Source organism: Sinocyclocheilus anshuiensis, unplaced genomic scaffold (genome assembly GCF_001515605.1).
Source record: "Sinocyclocheilus anshuiensis isolate Anshui unplaced genomic scaffold, SAMN03320099.WGS_v1.1 scaffold18, whole genome shotgun sequence".
NCBI lineage: Eukaryota > Metazoa > Chordata > Actinopteri > Cypriniformes > Cyprinidae > Sinocyclocheilus > Sinocyclocheilus anshuiensis.
Genome location: NW_015546047.1, coordinates 406,751 through 409,164, shown reverse-complemented (window position 1 = coordinate 409,164; position 2,414 = coordinate 406,751).

The window sequence follows — 2,414 nt, the reverse complement described above, 5'->3', positions numbered from 1 at the left end:
TGTGTGTGTGTGTGTGTGTGTGTGTGTGTGTGTGTGTGTGTGTGTGTGTGTGTGTGTGTAAAAATTCATTAGGCAAAAATGAAAGAAAAAAAGTCTCTGGCCAAAAAAATGTTCCTGACTCCTGGGGTAGACGAAGCTGGAAATGATTCATTGACACAAGGGACAAGCCAGAGCAGTTTCCAGTAGTGACTCAATGAGCAAACAGAGACATCTAGTGGCATCTTCCTACGCCTTTTAAAACCTCGATAATTAGGCTACTCTGAGCTATTATTATTACCATAGCAACTGAATCTATCCATGTTCTTCTATTTTTGGAACCCACACAACATAGGATGTGAGCCCACTTATCTTCATTTCCCTTTCATGCATCTTAAAGGGAATTTACTGTAGATGAGTCTGTCATTAGTTAAAGCATGATATTTCTATCATATGCATTCGTTTGTATATTAAGTTTATTATTAAAATTATGGGAGTGACACTGTAGTGCTCAATGCAAATTAGCACGTTTCCCATATACACTACAAAATAATTTACAAATGCCTCTTACATTACTGTTTATAATCCACAACATCATGTTTTCATCTTGAGCCAAAATTGTTGAGAAGTGCAAGTGCCAATTCTGTTTTATAATAGCACTTAGCAGAGGTTTTTCGACTGCTTGTCAGCGTTCCACTAACTGATTGTCAGTTATACTGTAGATAGATGATAGAGGGTAATGAACAGCATGCAGTTGTGATTGAGGAGAAACTCAATGAGACTAATAGCAGTCTACATAGTTGTAATATGTATACTCTTTTTGTTTTATTTAATTGTATTCACAGATATGGTGAACGATATAAAGTAGTTTGTATTATTATTACTCAAAGAAAAAAAAATGCCAATGAGCATTTTTTATGCCCTAAGATTAGCAAGTACTTTAACGGCATTTAAGTCAGCACAGTCAGCCAGTACAGCATATGTGTGGAGTGGCAGTATAGCAATATACCAACACCAAAATTGAATTGAGCAGAAAGTAAAAAAAGAAACATAAATATGCATAAATGTAGGCTTGTATAAAAACGATGTATTGTAGGAAAGAATGGGGTTTAAACTTTGCAGTGAATGTTAGTTGGTTTATTTGAAATGTCAATATATTTCATACTTCAAAACAGATACAGATAGTATTGGTCGCAGAAAAGATATGAAATATGTCCACTTTTATTGCCAATGCAAAAGATACAGTTCTTTAAATACGTTATGCAATATCTTTGGAACTTTTGTGACATTTATAAACATGCTTGTCTTGTAATTTAAGGAGATGGGCTTCAGTAGTATGATCCTCTCAATATTAGACACTATTAAACCATCTTTTACAATTTGAAGCCATCACATACAGATTTCTGTCATTTATTAAACAGAACGTAATGTTCTAAAGTGAGACAACAAAACAACAGCAACCACTTTATCAACTCTATTTCTAATACTAGCTCATTTGTGTAATGTCAGTAACCAGTATTGCAAAGAAAATTTGTTGGGTTTAAGCTAAAGAAGCCTGATGATGGAGTATGAACTTCTAGATTCTGCATGCCAAATAATATATTCACCAACAAATATGTGCAAAACCAAAATCTAACTTACTTTGACTAGAAACTGATACACTTCAAGAGTCTGATACACTTTAAGAGTACACTATTAATTTGATGGATTTCTCTTTCTTTCTTTCTTTTTCTTTCTTTCTTTTTTCTTTCTTTCTTTCTTTCTTTCTTTCTTTCTTCCTTCCTTCCCTCCCCTTTCTTATTTTCTTTCTTACTTTCTTTCTTTCTTTCTTTTTCTTCCTTCCTTCCCTCCTTCCTTCCCCTTTCTTTCTTTCTTTCTTTCTTTCTTTCTTTCTTTCTTTCTTTCTTTCTTTCTTTCTTTCTTTCTTTCTTTCTTTCTTTCTTTCTTTCTTTCTTTCTTTCTTTCTTTCTTTCTTTCTTTCTTTCTTTCTTTCTTTCTTTCTTTCTTTCTTTCTTTCTTTCTTTCTTTCTTTCTTTCTTTCTTTCTTTCTTTCTTTCTTTCTTTCTTTCTTTCTTTCTTTCTTTCTTTCTTTCTTTCTTTCTTTCTTCCTTCCTTCCCCTTTCTTCCTTTCTTTCTTTCTTTCTTTCTTTCTTCCTTCCTTCCCCTTTCTTCCTTTCTTTCTTTCTTTCTTTCTTTCTTCCTTCCTTCCTCCCTTCCTCCCTTCTTACTTTCTTCCTTCCTTCCCCTTTCTTTCTTTCTTTCTTTCTTTCTTTCTTTCTTTCTTTCTTCCCCTTTCTTTCTTTATTTCTTTCTTTCTTTCGTTCGTTCTTTCTTCCTTCCCCTTTCTTATGTTCTTTCTTTCTTTCTTCCTTTCTTTCTTTCTTCCTTCCTTCCTTCCTTCCTTACTTCCTTCCTTCCTTTCTTTCTTTCTTTCTTTC